The following is a 25,085-nucleotide window of genomic DNA, read 5'->3' as shown; positions in this document are numbered from 1 at the left end:
AGTGCGGGCGGCTGTGCTGAGTGCGGGCGGCTGTGCGTGGCTGTGCTGAGTGCGGGCGGCTGTGCTTGGCTGTGCTGAGTGCGGGCGACTGTGCACGGCTGTGCTGCTTACGGACGGCTGTGCGTGGCGGCGCTGAGTTCGGGCGGCTGTGCGTGACTATTCTGAGTGTGGGCGGCTGTGCGTGGCTGTGCTGAGTGCGGGTGCCTGTGCGTGGCTGTGCTGAGTGCGAGCGGCTGTGCTCACTGCGGACGGCTGTGTGTGGCTGTGCTTAGTGTGGGAGGCTGTGCGTGGCTGTGCTGAGTGCGGGCGGCTGTGCGTGGCTGTGCTGAGTGCGGGCGGCTGTGCGTGGCTGTGCTGAGTGTCGGCGGCTGTGCGTGGCTGTGCTTAGTGCGGTCGGCTGTTCGTGGCTGTGCTAAGTGCGGGTGGCTGTGCGTGGCTGTGGTGAGTGCGGGCGGCTGTGCATTGCTGTGCTGAGTGCGGGCGGCTGTGCGTGGCTGTGCTGGGTGCGGGAGGCTGTGCGTGCTTGTGCTGAGTGCGGGCGGCTGAGCGTGGCTGTGCTGAGTGTGGGTGGCTGTGCATGGCTGTGCTGAAGGTGGGCGGCTGTGAGCGACTGTGCTGAGTGCAGGCGGCTGTGCTGAGGGCGGGCGGCTGTGCGTGGCTGTGCTGAGTGCAGGCGGCTGTGCGTGGCTGTGCTGAGTGCGGGTGGCTGTGCGTGGCTGTGCTGAGTGCGGGCGGTGGTGTGCAGCTGTGCTGAGTGTGGGTGGCTGTGCGCGGCTGTGCTGAGTGTGGGAGGCTGTGCGTGGCTGTGCTGAGTGCGGACGGCTGTGCATGGCTGTGCTGAGCGTCGGTGGCTGTGCTGAGTGCCGGCGGCTGTGCGTGGCTGTGCTTAATGCAGGCGGCTGTTCGTGGCTGTGCTACGTGCCGGCGGCTGTGCGTGGCTGTGGTGAGTGCGGGCGGCTTTGCATTGATGTGCTGGGTGCGGGAGGCTGTGCCTGGTTGTGCTGAGTGCGGGCGGCTGAGCGTGGCTGTGCTGAGTGCCGGCGGCTGTGCTTAATGCAGGCGGCTGTTTGTGGCTGTGCTAAGTGCCGGCGGCTGTGCGTGGCTGTGGTGAGTGCGGGCGGCTGTACGCGGCTGTGCTGAGTGCGGGCGGCTGTGCACGGCTGTGCTGCATACGGACGGCTGTGCATGGCGGCGCTGAGTGCGGGCGCTGCGTGTGGCTGTGCCGAGCGCGGGCGGCTGTGCTGAGTGTGGGAGGCTGTGCGTGGCTGTGCTGAGTGCGGGCGGCTGTGTTGAGTGCGGGCGGCTGTGATTGACTATGCTGAGTGTGGGCGGCTGTGCGTGGCTGTGCTGAGTGCGGGTGCCTGTGCGTGGCTGTGCTGAGTGCGGGCGGCTGTGCTGACTGCGGGCGGCTGTGCATGGCTGTACTGAGTGTGGGAGACTGTGCGTGGCTTCGCTGAGTGCGGGTCGCTGTGCGTGGCTGTGCTGAATGCGGGTCGCTGTGCTTGGCTGTGCTGAGTGCGGGCGGCTGTGCTTGGCTGTGCTGAGTGCGGGCGGCTATACTTGGCTGTGCTGAGTGCGGGCGGCGGTGATCGGCTGTGCTGAGTGCTGGCGGCGGTGCGCGGCTGTGCTGAGTGCGAGCGGCTGTGCGCGGCTCTGCTGAGTGCGGGCGGCTGTGCACGGCTGTGCTGCGTATGGACGGCTGTGCGTGTCGGCGCTGAGTGCGGGTGCTGTGCGTGGCTGTGCTGAGTGCAGGCGGCTGTGCTGAGTTCGGGCGGCTGTGCGTGACTATGCTGAGTGTGGGCGGCTGTGCGTGGCTGTGCTGAGTGCGGGTTCCTGTGCGTGGCTGTGCTGAGTGCGGGCGGCTGTGATCACTGCGGGCGGCTGTGTGTGGCTGTGCCGAGTGTGGGAGGCTGTGCGTGGCTGTGCTGAGTGCGGGCGGCTGTGCGTGGCTGTGCTGAGTGCGGTTGGCTGTGCTTGGCTGTGCTGTGCGTCGGCGGCTGTGCGTGGCTGTGCTGAGTGCCGGCGGCTGAGCGTGGCTGTGCTTAGTGCGGGCGGCTGTTCGTGGCTGTGCTAAGTGCGGGCGGCTGTGCGTGGCTTTGATGAGTGCGGGCTGCTGTGCATTGCTGTGCTGAGTGCGGGCGGCTGTGCGTGGCTGTGCTGAGTGCGGGCGGCTGTGCGTGGTTGTGCTGGGTGCGGGCGGCTGAGCGTGGCTGTGCTGAGTGCGGGTGGCTGTGCGTGGCTGTGCGTGGCTGTGCTGAGGGTCGGCGGCTGTGAGTGACTGTGCTGAGTGCAGGCGGCTGTGCTGAGAGCGGGCGGCTATGCGTGGCTGTGCTGAGTGCAGGCGGCTGTGCGTGGCTGTGCTGAGTGCGGGTGGCTGTGCATGGCTGTGCTGAGTGCGGGCGGTGGTGCATGGCTGTGCTGAGTGCTGGCGGCAGTGCTTGGCTGTGCTGAGTGCGGGCAGCTGTGCGTGGCTGTGCTGAGTGCGGGCGGCTGTGCGTGGCTGTGCTGAGTGCGGGCGGCTGTGCACGGTTGTGCTGCTTACGGACGGCTGTGCGTGTCGGCGCTGAGTGCGGGCGCTGTGCGTGGCTTTGCTGAGTGTAGGCGGCTGTGCTGAGTTCGGGCGGCTGTGCGTGACTGTGCTGAGTGCGGGCGGCTGTGCGTGGCTGTGCTAAGTGCGGGCAGCTGTGCGTGGCTGTGGTGAGTGCGGGCGGCTGTGCATTGCTGTGCTGGGTGCGGGAGGCTGTGCGTGGTTGTGCTGAGTGCGGGCGGCTGTGCGTGGCTGTGCTGAGTGCGGGCGGCTGTGCGTGGCTGTGCTAAGTGCGGGCAGCTGTGCGTGGCTGTGGTGAGTGCGGGCGGCTGTGCATTGCTGTGCTGGGTGCGGGAGGCTGTGCGTGGTTGTGCTGAGTGCGGGCGGCTGAGCGTGGCTTTGCTGAGTGCGGGTGGCTGTGCATGGCTGTGCTGAGGGTGGGCGGCTGTGAGCGACTGTGCTGAGTGCAGGCGGCTGTGCTGAGGGCGGGCGGCTGTGTACGGCTGTGCTGAGTGTGGGAGGCTGTGCGTGGCTGTGCTGAGTGCGGGCGGCTGTGCGTGGCTGTGCTGAGTGCGAGCGGCTGTGCGTGGCTGTGCTGAGCGTCGGCGGCTGTGCAAGACTGTGCTGAGTGCCGGCGGCTGTGCGTGGCTGTGCTTAATGCAGGCGGCTGTTTGTGGCTGTGCTAAGTGCCGGCGGCTGTGCGTGGCTGTGGTGAGTGCGGGCGGCTGTGCATTGCTGTGCTGAGTACGGGCGGCTGTGCGTGGCTGTGCTGGGTGCGGGAGGCTATGCCTGGTTGTGCTGAGTGCGGGCGGCTGATCATGGCTGTGCTGAGTGCGGGTGGCTGTGCGTGGCTGTGCTGAGGGTGGGCGGCTGTGAGCGACTGTGCTGAGTGCATGTGGCTGTGCTGAGGTCGGGCGGGTGTGCGTGGCTGTGCTAAGTGCGGGCAGCTGTGCGTGGCTGTGGTGAGTGCGGGCGGCTGTGCATTGCTGTGCTGGGTGCGGGAGGCTGTGCGTGGTTGTGCTGAGTGCGGGCGGCTGAGCGTGGCTTTGCTGAGTGCGGGTGGCTGTGCATGGCTGTGCTGAGGGTGGGCGGCTGTGAGCGAGTGTGCTGAGTGCAGGCGGCTGTGCTGAGGGCGGGCGGCTGTGCACGGCTGTGCTGAGTGTGGGAGGCTGTGCGTGGCTGTGCTGAGTGCGGGCGGCTGTGCGTGGCTGTGCTGAGTGCGAGCGGCTGTGCGTGGCTGTGCTGAGCGTCGGCGGCTGTGCAAGACTGTGCTGAGTGCCGGCGGCTGTGCGTGGCTGTGCTTAATGCAGGCGGCTGTTTGTGGCTGTGCTAAGTGCCGGCGGCTGTGCGTGGCTGTGGTGAGTGCGGGCGGCTGTGCATTGCTGTGCTGAGTACGGGCGGCTGTGCGTGGCTGTGCTGGGTGCGGGAGGCTATGCCTGGTTGTGCTGAGTGCGGGCGGCTGATCATGGCTGTGCTGAGTGCGGGTGGCTGTGCGTGGCTGTGCTGAGGGTGGGCGGCTGTGAGCGACTGTGCTGAGTGCATGTGGCTGTGCTGAGGTCGGGCGGGTGTGCGCGGCTGTGCTGAGTGCAGGCGGCTGTGCGTGGCTGTGCTGAGTGCGGGCGGCTGTGCGTGGCTGTGCTGAGTGCGGGCGGCTGTGCGTGGCTGTGCTGAGTGCAGGCGGTTTTGCGCAGCTGTGCTGAGTGCGGGCGGCTGTGCGCGGCTGTGCTGAGTGCGGGCGGCTGTGCATTGCTGTGCTGAGTGCGGGCAGCTGTGCGTGGCTGTGCTGGGTGCGGGAGGCTGTGCGTGGTTGTGCTGAGTGCGGGCGGCTGAGCGTGGCTGTGCTGAGTGCAGGTGGCTGTGCATGGCTGTGCTGAGGGTGGGCGGCTGTGAGCGACTGTGCTGAGTGCAGGCGGCTGTGCTGAGGGCGGGCGGCTGTGCACGGCTGTGCTGAGTGTGGGAGGCTGTGCGTGGCTGTGCTGAGTGCGGGCGGCTGTGCGTGGCTGTGCTGAGTGCGAGCGGCTGTGCGTGGCTGTGCTGAGCGTCGGCGGCTGTGCAAGACTGTGCTGAGTGCCGGCGGCTGTGCGTGGCTGTGCTTAATGCAGGCGGCTGTTTGCGGCTGTGCTAAGTGCCGGCGGCTGTGCGTGGCTGTGGTGAGTGCGGGCGGCTGTGCATTGCTGTGCTGAGTACGGGCGGCTGTGCGTGGCTGTGCTGGGTGCGGGAGGCTGTGCCTGGTTGTGCTGAGTGCGGGCGGCTGATCATGGCTGTGCTGAGTGCGGGTGGCTGTGCGTGGCTGTGCTGAGGGTGGGCGGCTGTGAGCGACTGTGCTGAGTGCAGGCGGCTGTGCTGAGGTCGGGCGGGTGTGCGCGGCTGTGCTGAGTGCAGGCGGCTGTGCGTGGCTGTGCTGAGTGCGGGCGGCTGTGCGTGGCTGTGCTGAGTGCGGGCGGCTGTGCGTGGCTGTGCTGAGTGCGGGCGGTTTTGCGCAGCTGTGCTGAGTGCGGGCGGCTGTGCGCGGCTGTGCTGAGTGCGGGCGGCTGTGCGCGGCTGTGCTGCGTACGGGCGGCTGTGCATTGCGGTGCTGAATGTGGGCGCTGTGCGTGGCTGTGCTGAGTGCGGGCGGCTGTGCTGAGTGCGGGCGGCTTTGATTGACTATGCTGAGTGTGGGCGGCTGTGCGTGGCTGTGCTGAGTGCGGGTGCCTGTGCGTGGCTGTGCTGAGTGCGGACGGCTGTGCTGACTGCGGGCGGCTGTGCGTGGCTGTGCTGGGTGCGGGTCGCTGTGCGTGGCTGTGCTTAATGCGGGCGGCTGTTCGTGGCTGTGCTAAGTGCCGGCGGCTGTGCGTGGCTGTGGTGAGTGCGGGCGGCTGTGCATTGCTGTGCTGAGTGCGGGCGGCTGTGCGTGGCTGTGCTGGGTGCGGGAGGCTGTGCTTGGTTGTGCTGAGTGCGGGCGGCTGAGCGTGGCTGTGCTGAGTACGGGTGGCTGTGCGTGGCTGTGCTGAGAGTGGGCGGCTTTGAGAGACTGTGCTGAGTGCAGGCGGCTGTGCAGAGGGCGGGCGGCTGTCCGTGGCTGTGCTGAGTGCAGGCAGCTGTGCGTGGCTGTGCTGAGTGCGGGCGGCTGTGCGCGGCTGTGCTGAGTGCGGGCGGCTGTGCGCGGCTGTGCTGCGTACGGGTGGCTGTGCTTGGCGGTGCTGAGTGCAGGCGCTGTGCGTGGCTGTGCTGAGTGAGGGCGGCTGTGCTGAGTGCAGGCGGCTGTGAGTGACTATGCTGAGTGTGGGCGGCTGTGCGCTGCTGTGCTGAGTGCAGGTGCCTGTGCGTGGCTGTGCTGAGTGCGGGCGGCTGTGCTGACTGCAGGCGGCTGTGCGTGGCTGTGCTGGGTGCGGTTCGCTGTGCGTGGCTGTGCTGAGTGCAGGCGGCTGTGCTGAGTGCGGGCGGCTGTGCGTGGCTGTGCTGAGTGCGGGCGGCTGTGCTTGGCTGTGCTGAGTGCGGGCGACTGTGCACGGCTGTGCTGCTTACGGACGGCTGTGCGTGGCGGCGCTGAGTGCGGGCGCTGTGCGTGGCTTTGCTGAGTGCAGGCGGCTGTGCTGAGTTCGGGCGGCTGTGCATGACTATTCTGAGTGTGGGCGGCTGTGCGTGGCTGTGCTGAGTGCGGGTGCCTGTGCGTGGCTGTGCTGAGTGCGGGCGACTGTGCTCACTGCGGACGGCTGTGTGTGGCTTTGCTTAATGTGGGAGGCTGTGCGTGGCTGTGCTGAGTGCGGGCGGCTGTGCGTGGCCGTGCTGAGTGCGGGCGGCTGTGCGTGGCTGTGCTGAGTGTCGGCGGCTGTGCGTGGCTGTGCTTAGTGCGGTCGGCTGTTCGTGGCTGTGCTAAGTGCGGGTGGCTGTGCGTGGCTGTGGTGAGTGCGGGCGGCTGTGCATTGCTGTGCTGAGTGCGGGCGGCTGTGCGTGGCTGTGCTGGGTGCGGGAGGCTGTGCGTGGTTGTGCTGAGTGCCGGCGGCTGAGCATGGCTGTGCTGAGTGTGGGTGGCTGTGCATGGCTGTGCTGAGGGTGGGCGGCTGTGAACGACTGTGCTGAGTGCAGGCGGCTGTGCGTGGCTGTGCTGAGTGCAGGCGGCTGTGCGTGGCTGTGCTGAGTGCGGGCGGTGGTGCGCAGCTGTGCTAAGTGTGGGTGGCTGTGCGCGGCTGTGCTGAGTGTGGGAGGCTGTGCGTGGCTGTGCTGAGTGCGGACGACTGTGCGTGGCTGTGCTGAGCGTCGGTGGCTGTGCTGAGTGCCGGCGGCTGTGCGTGGCTGTGCTTAATGCAGGCGGCTGTGCGTGGCTGTGGTGAGTGCGGGCGGCTTTGCATTGATGTGCTGGGTGCAGGAGGCTGTGCCTGGTTGTGCTGAGTGCGGGCGGCTGAGCGTGGCTGTGCTGATTGCCGGCGGCTGTGCGTGGCTGTGCTTAATGCAGGCGGCTGTTTGTGGCTGTGCTAAGTGCCGGCGGCTGTGCGTGGCTGTGGTGAGTGCGGGCGGCTGTGCATTGCTGTGCTGAGTACGGGCGGCTGTGCGTGGCTGTGCTGGGTGCGGGAGGCTGTGCCTGGTTGTGCTGAGTGCGGGTGGCTGTGCGTGGCTGTGCTGAAGGTGGGCGGCTGTGAGTGACTGTGCTGAGTGCAGGCGGCTGTGCTGAGGGTGGGCGGGTGTGCGTGGCTGTGCTGAGTGCGGGCGGCTGTGCGTGGCTGTGCTGAGTGCGGGCGGTGGTGCGCAGTTGTGCTGAGTGCGGGCGGCTGTGCGCGGCTGTGCTGAGTGCGGGCGGCTGTGCGCGGCTGTGCTGCGTAAGGCCGGCTGTGCGTTGCGGTGCTGAATGCGGGTGCTGTGCGTGGCTGTGCTGAGTGCGAGCGGCTGTGCTGAGTGCGGGCGGCTGTGATTGACTATGCTGAGTGTGGGCGGCTGTGCGTGGCTGTGCTGAGTGCGGGTGCCTGTGCGTGGCTGTGCTGAGTGCGGACGGCTGTGCTGACTGCGGGCAGCTGTGCGTGGCTGTGGTGAGTGCGGGCGGCTGTGCATTGCTGTGCTGAGTGCGGGCAGCTGTGCGTGGCTGTGCTGGGTGCGGGAGGCTGTGCGTGGTTGTGCTGAGTGCGGGCGGCTGAGCATGGCTGTGCTGAGTGCGGGTGGCTGTGCATGGCTGTGCTGAGGGTGGGCGGCTGTGAGCGACTGTGCTGAGTGCAGGCGGCTGTGCTGAGGGCGTGCCGCTGTGCACGGCTGTGCTGAGTGTGGGAGGCTGTGCGTGGCTGTGCTGAGTGCGGGCGGCTGTGCGTGGCTGTGCTGAGTGCGAGCGGCTGTGCGTGGCTGTGCTGAGCGTCGGCGGCTGTGCAAGACTGTGCTGAGTGCCGGCGGCTGTGCGTGGCTGTGCTTAATGCAGGCGGCTGTTTGTGGCTGTGCTAAGTTCCGGCGGCTGTGCGTGGCTGTGGTGAGTGTGGGCGGCTGTGCATTGCTGTTCTGAGTACGGGCGGCTGTGCGTGGCTGTGCTGGGTGCGGGAGGCTGTGCCTGGTTGTGCTGAGTGCGGGCGGCTGAGCGTGGCTGTGCTGAGTGCGGGTGGCTGTGCGTGGCAGTGCTGAGGGTGGGCGGCTGTGAGCGACTGTGCTGAGTGCAGGCGGCTGTGCTGAGGTCGGGCGGGTGGGCGCGGCTGTGCTGAGTGCAGGCGGCTATGCGTGGCTGTGCTGAGTGCGGGCGGCTGTGCGTGGCTGTGCTGAGTGCGGGCGGTGGTGCGCAGCTGTGCTGAGTGCGGGCGGCTGTGCGCGGCTGTGCTGAGTGCGGGCGGCTGTGCGCGGCTGTGCTGCGTACAGGCGGCTGTGCGTTGCGGTGCTGAATGCGGGCGCTGTGCGTGGCTATGCTGAGTGCGGGCGGCTGTGCTGAGTGCGGGCGGCTGTGATTGACTATGCTGAGTTTGGGTGGCTGTGCGTGGCTGTGCTGAGTGCGGGTGCCTGTGCGTGGCTGTGCTGAGTGCGGACGGCTGTGCTGACTGCGGGCGGCTGTGCGTGGCTGTGCTGAGTGCGGGCGGCTATGCTGAGTGCGGGCGGCTTTGCTGAGTGCGGGCGGCTGTGCGTGGCTGTGCTGAGTGCGGGCGGCTGTGCTTGGCTGTGCTGAGTGCGGGCGGCTGTGCTTGGCTGTGCTGAGTGCAGGCGGCTGTGCGTGGCTGTGCTGGGTGCGGGTCGCTGTGCGTGGCTATGCTCAGTGTGGGCAGCTGTGCTGAGTGCGGGCGGCTGTGCGTGGCTGTGCTGAGTGCGGGCGGCTGTGCTTGGCTGTGCTGAGTGCGGGCGGCTGTGCTTAGCTGTGCTGAGTGCGGGCGGCGGTGCGCGGCTGTGCTGAGTGCGGGCGGCTGTGCGCGGCTGTGCTGAGTGCGGGTGGCTGTACGCAGCTGTGCTGAGTGCGGGCGGCTGTGCACAACTCTGCTGCGTATGGGCGGCTGTGCGTGGCGGTGCTGAGTGCGGGCGCTGTGCGTGGCTGTGCTGAGTGCGGGCGGCTGTGCTGAGTGCGGGCGGATGTGCGTGACTATGCTGAGTGTGGGTGGCTGTGCTTGGCTGTGCTGAGTGCGGGCGGCTGTGCTTGGCTGTGCTGAGTGCGGGCGGCTGTGCTTGGCTGTGCTGAGTGCGGGCGGCTGTGCTTGGCTGTGCTGAGTGCAGGCGGCGGTGCGCAGCAGTGCTGAGTGCGGGCGGCGGTGCACGGCTGTGCTGAGTGGGGGTGCCTGTGCGTGGCAGTGCTGAGTGCGGGCGGCTGTGCTCACTGCGGGCGGCTGTGTGTGGCTGTGCTGAGTGTGGGAGGCTGTGCGTGGCTGTGCTAAGTGCGGGGGGCTGTGCGTGGCTGTGCTGAGTGCGGGCGGCTGTGCGTGGCTGTGCTGAGCGTCGGCGGCTGTGCGTGGCTGTGCTGAGTGTCGGCGGCTGTGCGTGGCTGTGCTTAGTGCGGGCGGCTGTTCGTGGCTGTGCTAAGTGCGGGCGGCTGTGCGTGGCTGTGGTGAGTGCGGGCGGCTGTGCATTGCTGTGCTGAGTGCGGGCGGCTGTGCGTGGCTGTGCTGAGGGTGGGCGGCTGTGAACGACTGTGCTGAGTGCAGGCGGCTGTGCTGAGGGCAGGCGGCTGTGCGTGGCTGTGCTGAGTGCAGGCGGCTGTGCGTGGCTGTGCTGAGTGCGGGCGGCTGTTTGTGGCTGTGCTGAGTGCGGGCGGTGGTGCGCAGCTGTGCTGAGTGCGGGCAGCTGTGCACGGCTGTGCTGAGTGTGGGAGGCTGTGCGTGGCTGTGCTGAGTGCGGGCGGCTGTGCGTGGCTGTTCTGAGTGCGGGCGGCTGTGCGTGGCTGTGCTGAGCGTCGGCGGCTGTACGTGGCTGTGCTGAGTGCCGGCGGCTGTGCGTGGCTGTGCTTAATGCGGGCGGCTGTTCGTGGCTGTGCTAAGTGCCGGCGGCTGTGCGTGGCTGTGGTGAGTGCGGGCGGCTGTGCATTGCTGTGTTGAGTGCGGGCGGCTGTGCGTGGCTGTGCTGGGTGCGAGAGGCTGTGCTTGGTTGTGCTGAGTGCGGGCGGGTGAGCGTGGCTGTGCTGAGTACGGGTGGCCGTGCGTGGCTGTGCTGAGGGTGGGCGGCTTTGAGCTAATGTGCTGAGTGCAGGCGGCTGTGCAGAGGGTGGGCGGCTGTCCGTGGCTGTGCTGAGTGCAGGCGGCTGTGCGTGGCTGTGCTGAGTGCGGGCGGCTGTGCGTGGCTGTGCTGAGTGCGGGCGGTGGTGCGCAGCTGTGCTGAGTGCGGGCGGCTGTGCGCGGCTGTGCTGAGTGCAGGCGGCTGTGCGCGGCTGTGCTGCATACGGGTGGCTGTGCTTGGCGGTGCTGAGTGCAGGCGCTGTGCGTGGCTGTGCTGAGTGCGGGCGGCTGTGCTGAGTGCAAGCGGCTGTGAGTGACTATGCTGAGTGTGGGCGGCTGTGCGCTGCTGTGCTGAGTGCAGGTGCCTGTGCGTGGCTGTGCTGAGTGCGGGCGGCTGTGCTGACTGCAGGCGGCTGTGCGTGTCTGTGCTGGGTGCGGGTCGCTGTGCGTGGCTGTGCTGAGTGTGGGCGGCTGTGCTGAGTGTGGGTGGCTGTGCGTGGCTGTGCTGAGTGCGGGCGGCTGTGCTTGGCTGTGCTTGGCTGTGCTGAGTGCGGGCGACTGTGCACGGCTGTGCTGCTTACGGACGGCTGTGCGTGGCGGCGCTGAGTGCGGGCGCTGTGCGTGGCTTTGCTGAGTGCAGGCGGCTGTGCTGAGTTCGGGCGGCTGTGCGTGACTGTGCCGGCGGCTGTGCGTGGCTGTGGTGAGTGCGGGCGGCTGTGCATTGCTGTGCTGAGTGCGGGCGGCTGTGCGTGGCTGTGCTGGGTGCGGGAGGCTGTGCTTGGTTGTGCTGAGTGCGGGCGGCTGAGCGTGGCTGTGCTGAGTACGGGTGGCTGTGCGTGGCTGTGCTGAGAGTGGGCGGCTTTGAGAGACTGTGCTGAGTGCAGGCGGCTGTGCAGAGGGCGGGCGGCTGTCCGTGGCTGTGCTGAGTGCAGGCAGCTGTGCGTGGCTGTGCTGAGTGCGGGCGGCTGTGCGCGGCTGTGCTGAGTGCGGGCGGCTGTGCGCGGCTGTGCTGCGTACGGGTGGCTGTGCTTGGCGGTGCTGAGTGCAGGCGCTGTGCGTGGCTGTGCTGAGTGCGGGCGGCTGTGCTGAGTGCAGGCGGCTGTGAGTGACTATGCTGAGTGTGGGCGGCTGTGCGCTGCTGTGCTGAGTGCAGGTGCCTGTGCGTGGCTGTGCTGAGTGCGGGCGGCTGTGCTGACTGCAGGCGGCTGTGCGTGGCTGTGCTGGGTGCGGTTCGCTGTGCGTGGCTGTGCTGAGTGCAGGCGGCTGTGCTGAGTGCGGGCGGCTGTGCGTGGCTGTGCTGAGTGCGGGCGGCTGTGCTTGGCTGTGCTGAGTGCGGGCGACTGTGCACGGCTGTGCTGCTTACGGACGGCTGTGCGTGGCGGCGCTGAGTGCGGGCGCTGTGCGTGGCTTTGCTGAGTGCAGGCGGCTGTGCTGAGTTCGGGCGGCTGTGCATGACTATTCTGAGTGTGGGCGGCTGTGCGTGGCTGTGCTGAGTGCGGGTGCCTGTGCGTGGCTGTGCTGAGTGCGGGCGACTGTGCTCACTGCGGACGGCTGTGTGTGGCTTTGCTTAATGTGGGAGGCTGTGCGTGGCTGTGCTGAGTGCGGGCGGCTGTGCGTGGCCGTGCTGAGTGCGGGCGGCTGTGCGTGGCTGTGCTGAGTGTCGGCGGCTGTGCGTGGCTGTGCTTAGTGCGGTCGGCTGTTCGTGGCTGTGCTAAGTGCGGGTGGCTGTGCGTGGCTGTGGTGAGTGCGGGCGGCTGTGCATTGCTGTGCTGAGTGCGGGCGGCTGTGCGTGGCTGTGCTGGGTGCGGGAGGCTGTGCGTGGTTGTGCTGAGTGCCGGCGGCTGAGCATGGCTGTGCTGAGTGTGGGTGGCTGTGCATGGCTGTGCTGAGGGTGGGCGGCTGTGAACGACTGTGCTGAGTGCAGGCGGCTGTGCGTGGCTGTGCTGAGTGCGGGCGGCTGTGCGTGGCTGTGCTGAGTGCGGGCGGTGGTGCGCAGCTGTGCTAAGTGTGGGTGGCTGTGCGCGGCTGTGCTGAGTGTGGGAGGCTGTGCGTGGCTGTGCTGAGTGCGGACGGCTGTGCATGGCTGTGCTGAGCGTCGGTGGCTGTGCTGAGTGCCGGCGGCTGTGCGTGGCTGTGCTTAATGCAGGCGGCTGTGCGTGGCTGTGGTGAGTGCGGGCGGCTGTGCATTGCTGTTCTGAGTACGGGCGGCTGTGCGTGGCTGTGCTGGGTGCGGGAGGCTGTGCCTGGTTGTGCTGAGTGCGGGCGGCTGAGCGTGGCTGTGCTGAGTGTGGGAGGCTGTGCGTGGCTGTGCTGAGTGCGGGCGGCTGTGCGTGGCTGTGCTGAGTGCGAGCGGCTGTGCGTGGCTGTGCTGAGCGTCGGCGGCTGTGCAAGACTGTGCTGAGTGCCGGCGGCTGTGCGTGGCTGTGCTTAATGCAGGCGGCTGTTTGCGGCTGTGCTAAGTGCCGGCGGCTGTGCGTGGCTGTGGTGAGTGCGGGCGGCTGTGCATTGCTGTGCTGAGTACGGGCGGCTGTGCGTGGCTGTGCTGGGTGCGGGAGGCTGTGCCTGGTTGTGCTGAGTGCGGGCGGCTGATCATGGCTGTGCTGAGTGCGGGTGGCTGTGCGTGGCTGTGCTGAGGGTGGGCGGCTGTGAGCGACTGTGCTGAGTGCAGGCGGCTGTGCTGAGGTCGGGCGGGTGTGCGCGGCTGTGCTGAGTGCAGGCGGCTGTGCGTGGCTGTGCTGAGTGCGGGCGGCTGTGCGTGGCTGTGCTGAGTGCGGGCGGCTGTGCGTGGCTGTGCTGAGTGCGGGCGGTTTTGCGCAGCTGTGCTGAGTGCGGGCGGCTGTGCGCGGCTGTGCTGAGTGCGGGCGGCTGTGCGCGGCTGTGCTGCGTACGGGCGGCTGTGCATTGCGGTGCTGAATGTGGGCGCTGTGCGTGGCTGTGCTGAGTGCGGGCGGCTGTGCTGAGTGCGGGCGGCTTTGATTGACTATGCTGAGTGTGGGCGGCTGTGCGTGGCTGTGCTGAGTGCGGGTGCCTGTGCGTGGCTGTGCTGAGTGCGGACGGCTGTGCTGACTGCGGGCGGCTGTGCGTGGCTGTGCTGGGTGCGGGTCGCTGTGCGTGGCTGTGCTTAATGCGGGCGGCTGTTCGTGGCTGTGCTAAGTGCCGGCGGCTGTGCGTGGCTGTGGTGAGTGCGGGCGGCTGTGCATTGCTGTGCTGAGTGCGGGCGGCTGTGCGTGGCTGTGCTGGGTGCGGGAGGCTGTGCTTGGTTGTGCTGAGTGCGGGCGGCTGAGCGTGGCTGTGCTGAGTACGGGTGGCTGTGCGTGGCTGTGCTGAGAGTGGGCGGCTTTGAGAGACTGTGCTGAGTGCAGGCGGCTGTGCAGAGGGCGGGCGGCTGTCCGTGGCTGTGCTGAGTGCAGGCAGCTGTGCGTGGCTGTGCTGAGTGCGGGCGGCTGTGCGCGGCTGTGCTGAGTGCGGGCGGCTGTGCGCGGCTGTGCTGCGTACGGGTGGCTGTGCTTGGCGGTGCTGAGTGCAGGCGGTGTGCGTGGCTGTGCTGAGTGAGGGCGGCTGTGCTGAGTGCAGGCGGCTGTGAGTGACTATGCTGAGTGTGGGCGGCTGTGCGCTGCTGTGCTGAGTGCAGGTGCCTGTGCGTGGCTGTGCTGAGTGCGGGCGGCTGTGCTGACTGCAGGCGGCTGTGCGTGGCTGTGCTGGGTGCGGTTCGCTGTGCGTGGCTGTGCTGAGTGCAGGCGGCTGTGCTGAGTGCGGGCGGCTGTGCGTGGCTGTGCTGAGTGCGGGCGGCTGTGCTTGGCTGTGCTGAGTGCGGGCGACTGTGCACGGCTGTGCTGCTTACGGACGGCTGTGCGTGGCGGCGCTGAGTGCGGGCGCTGTGCGTGGCTTTGCTGAGTGCAGGCGGCTGTGCTGAGTTCGGGCGGCTGTGCATGACTATTCTGAGTGTGGGCGGCTGTGCGTGGCTGTGCTGAGTGCGGGTGCCTGTGCGTGGCTGTGCTGAGTGCGGGCGACTGTGCTCACTGCGGACGGCTGTGTGTGGCTTTGCTTAATGTGGGAGGCTGTGCGTGGCTGTGCTGAGTGCGGGCGGCTGTGCGTGGCCGTGCTGAGTGCGGGCGGCTGTGCGTGGCTGTGCTGAGTGTCGGCGGCTGTGCGTGGCTGTGCTTAGTGCGGTCGGCTGTTCGTGGCTGTGCTAAGTGCGGGTGGCTGTGCGTGGCTGTGGTGAGTGCGGGCGGCTGTGCATTGCTGTGCTGAGTGCGGGCGGCTGTGCGTGGCTGTGCTGGGTGCGGGAGGCTGTGCGTGGTTGTGCTGAGTGCCGGCGGCTGAGCATGGCTGTGCTGAGTGTGGGTGGCTGTGCATGGCTGTGCTGAGGGTGGGCGGCTGTGAACGACTGTGCTGAGTGCAGGCGGCTGTGCGTGGCTGTGCTGAGTGCAGGCGGCTGTGCGTGGCTGTGCTGAGTGCGGGCGGTGGTGCGCAGCTGTGCTAAGTGTGGGTGGCTGTGCGCGGCTGTGCTGAGTGTGGGAGGCTGTGCGTGGCTGTGCTGAGTGCGGACGACTGTGCGTGGCTGTGCTGAGCGTCGGTGGCTGTGCTGAGTGCCGGCGGCTGTGCGTGGCTGTGCTTAATGCAGGCGGCTGTGCGTGGCTGTGGTGAGTGCGGGCGGCTTTGCATTGATGTGCTGGGTGCAGGAGGCTGTGCCTGGTTGTGCTGAGTGCGGGCGGCTGAGCGTGGCTGTGCTGATTGCCGGCGGCTGTGCGTGGCTGTGCTTAATGCAGGCGGCTGTTTGTGGCTGTGCTAAGTGCCGGCGGCTGTGCGTGGCTGTGGTGAGTGCGGGCGGCTGTGCATTGCTGTGCTGAGTACGGGCGGCTGTGCGTGGCTGTGCTGGGTGCGGGAGGCTGTGCCTGGTTGTGCTGAGTGCGGGTGGCTGTGCGTGGCTGTGCTGAAGGTGGGCGGCTGTGAGTGACTGTGCTGAGTGCAGGCGGCTGTGCTGAGGGTGGGCGGGTGTGCGTGGCTGTGCTGAGTGCGGGCGGCTGTGCGTGGCTGTGCTGAGTGCGGGCGGTGGTGCGCAGTTGTGCTGAGTGCGGGCGGCTGTGCGCGGCTGTGCTGAGTGCGGGCGGCTGTGCGCGGCTGTGCTGCGTAAGGCCGGCTGTGCGTTGCGGTGCTGAATGCGGGTGCTGTGCGTGGCTGTGCTGAGTGCGAGCGGCTGTGCTGAGTGCGGGCGGCTGTGATTGACTATGCTGAGTGTGGGCGGCTGTGCGTGGCTGTGCTGAGTGCGGGTGCCTGTGCGTGGCTGTGCTGAGTGCGGACGGCTGTGCTGACTGCGGGCAGCTGTGCGTGGCTGTGGTGAGTGCGGGCGGCTGTGCATTGCTGTGCTGAGTGCGGGCAGCTGTGCGTGGCTGTGCTGGGTGCGGGAGGCTGTGCGTGGTTGTGCTGAGTGCGGGCGGCTGAGCATGGCTGTGCTGAGTGCGGGTGGCTGTGCATGGCTGTGCTGAGGGTGGGCGGCTGTGAGCGACTGTGCTGAGTGCAGGCGGCTGTGCTGAGGGCGTGCCGCTGTGCACGGCTGTGCTGAGTGTGGGAGGCTGTGCGTGGCTGTGCTGAGTGCGGGCGGCTGTGCGTGGCTGTGCTGAGTGCGAGCGGCTGTGCGTGGCTGTGCTGAGCGTCGGCGGCTGTGCAAGACTGTGCTGAGTGCCGGCGGCTGTGCGTGGCTGTGCTTAATGCAGGCGGCTGTTTGTGGCTGTGCTAAGTTCCGGCGGCTGTGCGTGGCTGTGGTGAGTGTGGGCGGCTGTGCATTGCTGTTCTGAGTACGGGCGGCTGTGCGTGGCTGTGCTGGGTGCGGGAGGCTGTGCCTGGTTGTGCTGAGTGCGGGCGGCTGAGCGTGGCTGTGCTGAGTGCGGGTGGCTGTGCGTGGCAGTGCTGAGGGTGGGCGGCTGTGAGCGACTGTGCTGAGTGCAGGCGGCTGTGCTGAGGTCGGGCGGGTGGGCGCGGCTGTGCTGAGTGCAGGCGGCTATGCGTGGCTGTGCTGAGTGCGGGCGGCTGTGCGTGGCTGTGCTGAGTGCGGGCGGTGGTGCGCAGCTGTGCTGAGTGCGGGCGGCTGTGCGCGGCTGTGCTGAGTGCGGGCGGCTGTGCGCGGCTGTGCTGCGTACAGGCGGCTGTGCGTTGCGGTGCTGAATGCGGGCGCTGTGCGTGGCTATGCTGAGTGCGGGCGGCTGTGCTGAGTGCGGGCGGCTGTGATTGACTATGCTGAGTTTGGGTGGCTGTGCGTGGCTGTGCTGAGTGCGGGTGCCTGTGCGTGGCTGTGCTGAGTGCGGACGGCTGTGCTGACTGCGGGCGGCTGTGCGTGGCTGTGCTGAGTGCGGGCGGCTATGCTGAGTGCGGGCGGCTTTGCTGAGTGCGGGCGGCTGTGCGTGGCTGTGCTGAGTGCGGGCGGCTGTGCTTGGCTGTGCTGAGTGCGGGCGGCTGTGCTTGGCTGTGCTGAGTGCAGGCGGCTGTGCGTGGCTGTGCTGGGTGCGGGTCGCTGTGCGTGGCTATGCTCAGTGTGGGCAGCTGTGCTGAGTGCGGGCGGCTGTGCGTGGCTGTGCTGAGTGCGGGCGGCTGTGCTTGGCTGTGCTGAGTGCGGGCGGCTGTGCTTAGCTGTGCTGAGTGCGGGCGGCGGTGCGCGGCTGTGCTGAGTGCGGGCGGCTGTGCGCGGCTGTGCTGAGTGCGGGTGGCTGTACGCAGCTGTGCTGAGTGCGGGCGGCTGTGCACAACTCTGCTGCGTATGGGCGGCTGTGCGTGGCGGTGCTGAGTGCGGGCGCTGTGCGTGGCTGTGCTGAGTGCGGGCGGCTGTGCTGAGTGCGGGCGGATGTGCGTGACTATGCTGAGTGTGGGTGGCTGTGCTTGGCTGTGCTGAGTGCGGGCGGCTGTGCTTGGCTGTGCTGAGTGCGGGCGGCTGTGCTTGGCTGTGCTGAGTGCGGGCGGCTGTGCTTGGCTGTGCTGAGTGCAGGCGGCGGTGCGCAGCAGTGCTGAGTGCGGGCGGCGGTGCACGGCTGTGCTGAGTGGGGGTGCCTGTGCGTGGCAGTGCTGAGTGCGGGCGGCTGTGCTCACTGCGGGCGGCTGTGTGTGGCTGTGCTGAGTGTGGGAGGCTGTGCGTGGCTGTGCTAAGTGCGGGGGGCTGTGCGTGGCTGTGCTGAGTGCGGGCGGCTGTGCGTGGCTGTGCTGAGCGTCGGCGGCTGTGCGTGGCTGTGCTGAGTGTCGGCGGCTGTGCGTGGCTGTGCTTAGTGCGGGCGGCTGTTCGTGGCTGTGCTAAGTGCGGGCGGCTGTGCGTGGCTGTGGTGAGTGCGGGCGGCTGTGCATTGCTGTGCTGAGTGCGGGCGGCTGTGCGTGGCTGTGCTGAGGGTGGGCGGCTGTGAACGACTGTGCTGAGTGCAGGCGGCTGTGCTGAGGGCAGGCGGCTGTGCGTGGCTGTGCTGAGTGCAGGCGGCTGTGCGTGGCTGTGCTGAGTGCGGGCGGCTGTTTGTGGCTGTGCTGAGTGCGGGCGGTGGTGCGCAGCTGTGCTGAGTGCGGGCAGCTGTGCACGGCTGTGCTGAGTGTGGGAGGCTGTGCGTGGCTGTGCTGAGTGCGGGCGGCTGTGCGTGGCTGTTCTGAGTGCGGGCGGCTGTGCGTGGCTGTGCTGAGCGTCGGCGGCTGTACGTGGCTGTGCTGAGTGCCGGCGGCTGTGCGTGGCTGTGCTTAATGCGGGCGGCTGTTCGTGGCTGTGCTAAGTGCCGGCGGCTGTGCGTGGCTGTGGTGAGTGCGGGCGGCTGTGCATTGCTGTGTTGAGTGCGGGCGGCTGTGCGTGGCTGTGCTGGGTGCGAGAGGCTGTGCTTGGTTGTGCTGAGTGCGGGCGGGTGAGCGTGGCTGTGCTGAGTACGGGTGGCCGTGCGTGGCTGTGCTGAGGGTGGGCGGCTTTGAGCTAATGTGCTGAGTGCAGGCGGCTGTGCAGAGGGTGGGCGGCTGTCCGTGGCTGTGCTGAGTGCAGGCGGCTGTGCGTGGCTGTGCTGAGTGCGGGCGGCTGTGCGTGGCTGTGCTGAGTGCGGGCGGTGGTGCGCAGCTGTGCTGAGTGCGGGCGGCTGTGCGCGGCTGTGCTGAGTGCAGGCGGCTGTGCGCGGCTGTGCTGCATACGGGTGGCTGTGCTTGGCGGTGCTGAGTGCAGGCGCTGTGCGTGGCTGTGCTGAGTGCGGGCGGCTGTGCTGAGTGCAAGCGGCTGTGAGTGACTATGCTGAGTGTGGGCGGCTGTGCGCTGCTGTGCTGAGTGCAGGTGCCTGTGCGTGGCTGTGCTGAGTGCGGGCGGCTGTGCTGACTGCAGGCGGCTGTGCGTGTCTGTGCTGGGTGCGGGTCGCTGTGCGTGGCTGTGCTGAGTGTGGGCGGCTGTGCTGAGTGCGGGTGGCTGTGCGTGGCTGTGCTGAGTGCGGGCGGCTGTGCTTGGCTGTGCTTGGCTGTGCTGAGTGCGGGCGACTGTGCACGGCTGTGCTGCTTACGGACGGCTGTGCGTGGCGGCGCTGAGTGCGGGCGCTGTGCGTGGCTTTGCTGAGTGCAGGCGGCTGTGCTGAGTTCGGGCGGCTGTGCGTGACTGTGCCGGCGGCTGTGCGTGGCTGTGGTGAGTGCGGGCGGCTGTGCATTGCTGTGCTGAGTGCGGGCGGCTGTGCGTGGCTGTGCTGGGTGCGGGAGGCTGTGCTTGGTTGTGCTGAGTGCGGGCGGCTGAGCGTGGCTGTGCTGAGTACGGGTGGCTGTGCGTGGCTGTGCTGAGAGTGGGCGGCTTTGAGAGACTGTGCTGAGTGCAGGCGGCTGTGCAGAGGGCGGGCGGCTGTCCGTGGCTGTGCTGAGTGCAGGCAGCTGTGCGTGGCTGTGCTGAGTGCGGGCGGCTGTGCGCGGCTGTGCTGAGTGCGGGCGGCTGTGCGCGGCTGTGCTGCGTACGGGTGGCTGTGCTTGGCGGTGCTGAGTGCAGGCGCTGTGCGTGGCTGTGCTGAGTGCGGGCGGCTGTGCTGAGTGCAGGCGGCTGTGAGTGACTATGCTGAGTGTGGGCGGCTGTGCGCTGCTGTGCTGAGTGCAGGTGCCTGTGCGTGGCTGTGCTGAGTGCGGGCGGCTGTGCTGACTGCAGGCGGCTGTGCGTGGCTGTGCTGGGTGCGGTTCGCTGTGCGTGGCTGTGCTGAGTGCAGGCGGCTGTGCTGAGTGCGGGCGGCTGTGCGTGGCTGTGCTGAGTGCGGGCGGCTGTGCTTGGCTGTGCTGAGTGCGGGCGACTGTGCACGGCTGTGCTGCTTACGGACGGCTGTGCGTGGCGGCGCTGAGTGCGGGCGCTGTGCGTGGCTTTGCTGAGTGCAGGCGGCTGTGCTGAGTTCGGGCGGCTGTGCATGACTATTCTGAGTGTGGGCGGCTGTGCGTGGCTGTGCTGAGTGCGGGTGCCTGTGCGTGGCTGTGCTGAGTGCGGGCGACTGTGCTCACTGCGGACGGCTGTGTGTGGCTTTGCTTAATGTGGGAGGCTGTGCGTGGCTGTGCTGAGTGCGGGCGGCTGTGCGTGGCCGTGCTGAGTGCGGGCGGCTGTGCGTGGCTGTGCTGAGTGTCGGCGGCTGTGCGTGGCTGTGCTTAGTGCGGTCGGCTGTTCGTGGCTGTGCTAAGTGCGGGTGGCTGTGCGTGGCTGTGGTGAGTGCGGGCGGCTGTGCATTGCTGTGCTGAGTGCGGGCGGCTGTGCGTGGCTGTGCTGGGTGCGGGAGGCTGTGCGTGGTTGTGCTGAGTGCCGGCGGCTGAGCATGGCTGTGCTGAGTGTGGGTGGCTGTGCATGGCTGTGCTGAGGGTGGGCGGCTGTGAACGACTGTGCTGAGTGCAGGCGGCTGTGCGTGGCTGTGCTGAGTGCGGGCGGCTGTGCGTGGCTGTGCTGAGTGCGGGCGGTGGTGCGCAGCTGTGCTAAGTGTGGGTGGCTGTGCGCGGCTGTGCTGAGTGTGGGAGGCTGTGCGTGGCTGTGCTGAGTGCGGACGGCTGTGCATGGCTGTGCTGAGCGTCGGTGGCTGTGCTGAGTGCCGGCGGCTGTGCGTGGCTGTGCTTAATGCAGGCGGCTGTGCGTGGCTGTGGTGAGTGCGGGCGGCTGTGCATTGCTGTTCTGAGTACGGGCGGCTGTGCGTGGCTGTGCTGGGTGCGGGAGGCTGTGCCTGGTTGTGCTGAGTGCGGGCGGCTGAGCGTGGCTGTGCTGAGTGCGGGTGGCTGTGCGTGGCAGTGCTGAGGGTGGGCGGCTGTGAGCGACTGTGCTGAGTGCAGGCGGCTGTGCTGAGGTCGGGCGGGTGGGCGCGGCTGTGCTGAGTGCAGGCGGCTATGCGTGGCTGTGCTGAGTGCGGGCGGCTGTGCGTGGCTGTGCTGAGTGCGGGCGGTGGTGCGCAGCTGTGCTGAGTGCGGGCGGCTGTGCGCGGCTGTGCTGAGTGCGGGCGGCTGTGCGCGGCTGTGCTGCGTACAGGCGGCTGTGCGTTGCGGTGCTGAATGCGGGCGCTGTGCGTGGCTATGCTGAGTGCGGGCGGCTGTGCTGAGTGCGGGCGGCTGTGATTGACTATGCTGAGTTTGGGTGGCTGTGCGTGGCTGTGCTGAGTGCGGGTGCCTGTGCGTGGCTGTGCTGAGTGCGGACGGCTGTGCTGACTGCGGGCGGCTGTGCGTGGCTGTGCTGAGTGCGGGCGGCTATGCTGAGTGCGGGCGGCTTTGCTGAGTGCGGGCGGCTGTGCGTGGCTGTGCTGAGTGCGGGCGGCTGTGCTTGGCTGTGCTGAGTGCGGGCGGCTGTGCTTGGCTGTGCTGAGTGCAGGCGGCTGTGCGTGGCTGTGCTGGGTGCGGGTCGCTGTGCGTGGCTATGCTCAGTGTGGGCAGCTGTGCTGAGTGCGGGCGGCTGTGCGTGGCTGTGCTGAGTGCGGGCGGCTGTGCTTGGCTGTGCTGAGTGCGGGCGGCTGTGCTTAGCTGTGCTGAGTGCGGGCGGCGGTGCGCGGCTGTGCTGAGTGCGGGCGGCTGTGCGCGGCTGTGCTGAGTGCGGGTGGCTGTACGCAGCTGTGCTGAGTGCGGGCGGCTGTGCACAACTCTGCTGCGTATGGGCGGCTGTGCGTGGCGGTGCTGAGTGCGGGCGCTGTGCGTGGCTGTGCTGAGTGCGGGCGGCTGTGCTGAGTGCGGGCGGATGTGCGTGACTATGCTGAGTGTGGGTGGCTGTGCTTGGCTGTGCTGAGTGCGGGCGGCTGTGCTTGGCTGTGCTGAGTGCGGGCGGCTGTGCTTGGCTGTGCTGAGTGCGGGCGGCTGTGCTTGGCTGTGCTGAGTGCAGGCGGCGGTGCGCAGCAGTGCTGAGTGCGGGCGGCGGTGCACGGCTGTGCTGAGTGGGGGTGCCTGTGCGTGGCAGTGCTGAGTGCGGGCGGCTGTGCTCACTGCGGGCGGCTGTGTGTGGCTGTGCTGAGTGTGGGAGGCTGTGCGTGGCTGTGCTAAGTGCGGGGGGCTGTGCGTGGCTGTGCTGAGTGCGGGCGGCTGTGCGTGGCTGTGCTGAGCGTCGGCGGCTGTGCGTGGCTGTGCTGAGTGTCGGCGGCTGTGCGTGGCTGTGCTTAGTGCGGGCGGCTGTTCGTGGCTGTGCTAAGTGCGGGCGGCTGTGCGTGGCTGTGGTGAGTGCGGGCGGCTGTGCATTGCTGTGCTGAGTGCGGGCGGCTGTGCGTGGCTGTGCTGAGGGTGGGCGGCTGTGAACGACTGTGCTGAGTGCAGGCGGCTGTGCTGAGGGCAGGCGGCTGTGCGTGGCTGTGCTGAGTGCAGGCGGCTGTGCGTGGCTGTGCTGAGTGCGGGCGGCTGTTTGTGGCTGTGCTGAGTGCGGGCGGTGGTGCGCAGCTGTGCTGAGTGCGGGCAGCTGTGCACGGCTGTGCTGAGTGTGGGAGGCTGTGCGTGGCTGTGCTGAGTGCGGGCGGCTGTGCGTGGCTGTTCTGAGTGCGGGCGGCTGTGCGTGGCTGTGCTGAGCGTCGGCGGCTGTACGTGGCTGTGCTGAGTGCCGGCGGCTGTGCGTGGCTGTGCTTAATGCGGGCGGCTGTTCGTGGCTGTGCTAAGTGCCGGCGGCTGTGCGTGGCTGTGGTGAGTGCGGGCGGCTGTGCATTGCTGTGTTGAGTGCGGGCGGCTGTGCGTGGCTGTGCTGGGTGCGAGAGGCTGTGCTTGGTTGTGCTGAGTGCGGGCGGGTGAGCGTGGCTGTGCTGAGTACGGGTGGCCGTGCGTGGCTGTGCTGAGGGTGGGCGGCTTTGAGCGAATGTGCTGAGTGCAGGCGGCTGTGCAGAGGGTGGGCGGCTGTCCGTGGCTGTGCTGAGTGCAGGCGGCTGTGCGTGGCTGTGCTGAGTGCGGGCGGCTGTGCGTGGCTGTGCTGAGTGCGGGCGGTGGTGCGCAGCTGTGCTGAGTGCGGGCGGCTGTGCGCGGCTGTGCTGAGTGCAGGCGGCTGTGCGCGGCTGTGCTGCATACGGGTGGCTGTGCTTGGCGGTGCTGAGTGCAGGCGCTGTGCGTGGCTGTGCTGAGTGCGGGCGGCTGTGCTGAGTGCAAGCGGCTGTGAGTGACTATGCTGAGTGTGGGCGGCTGTGCGCTGCTGTGCTGAGTGCAGGTGCCTGTGCGTGGCTGTGCTGAGTGCGGGCGGCTGTGCTGACTGCAGGCGGCTGTGCGTGTCTGTGCTGGGTGCGGGTCGCTGTGCGTGGCTGTGCTGAGTGTGGGCGGCTGTGCTGAGTGCGGGTGGCTGTGCGTGGCTGTGCTGAGTGCGGGCGGCTGTGCTTGGCTGTGCTTGGCTGTGCTGAGTGCGGGCGACTGTGCACGGCTGTGCTGCTTACGGACGGCTGTGCGTGGCGGCGCTGAGTGCGGGCGCTGTGCGTGGCTTTGCTGAGTGCAGGCGGCTGTGCTGAGTTCGGGCGGCTGTGCGTGACTGTGCCGGCGGCTGTGCGTGGCTGTGGTGAGTGCGGGCGGCTGTGCATTGCTGTGCTGAGTGCGGGCGGCTGTGCGTGGCTGTGCTGGGTGCGGGAGGCTGTGCTTGGTTGTGCTGAGTGCGGGCGGCTGAGCGTGGCTGTGCTGAGTACGGGTGGCTGTGCGTGGCTGTGCTGAGAGTGGGCGGCTTTGAGAGACTGTGCTGAGTGCAGGCGGCTGTGCAGAGGGCGGGCGGCTGTCCGTGGCTGTGCTGAGTGCAGGCAGCTGTGCGTGGCTGTGCTGAGTGCGGGCGGCTGTGCGCGGCTGTGCTGAGTGCGGGCGGCTGTGCGCGGCTGTGCTGCGTACGGGTGGCTGTGCTTGGCGGTGCTGAGTGCAGGCGCTGTGCGTGGCTGTGCTGAGTGCGGGCGGCTGTGCTGAGTGCAGGCGGCTGTGAGTGACTATGCTGAGTGTGGGCGGCTGTGCGCTGCTGTGCTGAGTGCAGGTGCCTGTGCGTGGCTGTGCTGAGTGCGGGCGGCTGTGCTGACTGCAGGCGGCTGTGCGTGGCTGTGCTGGGTGCGGTTCGCTGTGCGTGGCTGTGCTGAGTGCAGGCGGCTGTGCTGAGTGCGGGCGGCTGTGCGTGGCTGTGCTGAGTGCGGGCGGCTGTGCTTGGCTGTGCTGAGTGCGGGCGACTGTGCACGGCTGTGCTGCTTACGGACGGCTGTGTGTGGCGGCGCTGAGTGCGGGCGCTGTGCGTGGCTTTGCTGAGTGCAGGCGGCTGTGCTGAGTTCGGGCGGCTGTGCATGACTATTCTGAGTGTGGGCGGCTGTGCGTGGCTGTGCTGAGTGCGGGTGCCTGTGCGTGGCTGTGCTGAGTGCGGGCGACTGTGCTCACTGCGGACGGCTGTGTGTGGCTTTGCTTAATGTGGGAGGCTGTGCGTGGCTGTGCTGAGTGCGGGCGGCTGTGCGTGGCCGTGCTGAGTGCGGGCGGCTGTGCGTGGCTGTGCTGAGTGTCGGCGGCTGTGCGTGGCTGTGCTTAGTGCGGTCGGCTGTTCGTGGCTGTGCTAAGTGCGGGTGGCTGTGCGTGGCTGTGGTGAGTGCGGGCGGCTGTGCATTGCTGTGCTGAGTGCGGGCGGCTGTGCGTGGCTGTGCTGGGTGCGGGAGGCTGTGCGTGGTTGTGCTGAGTGCCGGCGGCTGAGCATGGCTGTGCTGAGTGTGGGTGGCTGTGCATGGCTGTGCTGAGGGTGGGCGGCTGTGAACGACTGTGCTGAGTGCAGGCGGCTGTGCGTGGCTGTGCTGAGTGCGGGCGGCTGTGCGTGGCTGTGCTGAGTGCGGGCGGTGGTGCGCAGCTGTGCTAAGTGTGGGTGGCTGTGCGCGGCTGTGCTGAGTGTGGGAGGCTGTGCGTGGCTGTGCTGAGTGCGGACGGCTGTGCATGGCTGTGCTGAGCGTCGGTGGCTGTGCTGAGTGCCGGCGGCTGTGCGTGGCTGTGCTTAATGCAGGCGGCTGTGCGTGGCTGTGGTGAGTGCGGGCGGCTGTGCATTGCTGTTCTGAGTACGGGCGGCTGTGCGTGGCTGTGCTGGGTGCGGGAGGCTGTGCCTGGTTGTGCTGAGTGCGGGCGGCTGAGCGTGGCTGTGCTGAGTGCGGGTGGCTGTGCGTGGCAGTGCTGAGGGTGGGCGGCTGTGAGCGACTGTGCTGAGTGCAGGCGGCTGTGCTGAGGTCGGGCGGGTGGGCGCGGCTGTGCTGAGTGCAGGCGGCTATGCGTGGCTGTGCTGAGTGCGGGCGGCTGTGCGTGGCTGTGCTGAGTGCGGGCGGTGGTGCGCAGCTGTGCTGAGTGCGGGCGGCTGTGCGCGGCTGTGCTGAGTGCGGGCGGCTGTGCGCGGCTGTGCTGCGTACAGGCGGCTGTGCGTTGCGGTGCTGAATGCGGGCGCTGTGCGTGGCTATGCTGAGTGCGGGCGGCTGTGCTGAGTGCGGGCGGCTGTGATTGACTATGCTGAGTTTGGGTGGCTGTGCGTGGCTGTGCTGAGTGCGGGTGCCTGTGCGTGGCTGTGCTGAGTGCGGACGGCTGTGCTGACTGCGGGCGGCTGTGCGTGGCTGTGCTGAGTGCGGGCGGCTATGCTG

Source organism: Ranitomeya variabilis, chromosome 4 (assembly GCF_051348905.1).
Source record: "Ranitomeya variabilis isolate aRanVar5 chromosome 4, aRanVar5.hap1, whole genome shotgun sequence".
NCBI lineage: Eukaryota > Metazoa > Chordata > Amphibia > Anura > Dendrobatidae > Ranitomeya > Ranitomeya variabilis.
Note: the sequence above shows the minus strand (reverse complement) of the source record.